Raw genomic sequence first — 402 nt, 5'->3', positions numbered from 1 at the left:
CAACATGGGGCTTGAACCCACGAACCATGAGATCGTCACTGGAGCCGAAGTCGGACACTTAACCGACTCAGCCACCCCTGAAATGTACTGTTTGAAAAGTCCCTGCTGTGACTCTTCTTTCTGAGCAACTCATGATTTCTTAGATTATGTGAAATTTGAATTTGAAAAGCAGGGCAATTATTTTCTTGAAGAATGGATTCTACACCTACTCTCAATGTGGAATAAACTGCTAGTTGTTTACTCAGTATTCACCTCCCACTTCTTTGTAAATAAGATGTTATTTGAGGCACCAGTGCGCTCAAACTGAAAGACTTCATTCCACAGTGTTTTTTGTGTATGGGGGCGGCCAATGTGATATAAGCCAAAGACCATAGGCAGAGCATCAGGAAGACCCCCCCCCCC

Source organism: Panthera uncia (genome assembly GCF_023721935.1).
Source record: "Panthera uncia isolate 11264 chromosome C1 unlocalized genomic scaffold, Puncia_PCG_1.0 HiC_scaffold_3, whole genome shotgun sequence".
In the NCBI taxonomy this organism is placed as follows: domain Eukaryota; kingdom Metazoa; phylum Chordata; class Mammalia; order Carnivora; family Felidae; genus Panthera; species Panthera uncia.
The sequence above is the reverse complement of the archived record's forward strand: the minus strand, read 5'-3'. Positions refer to the sequence as shown.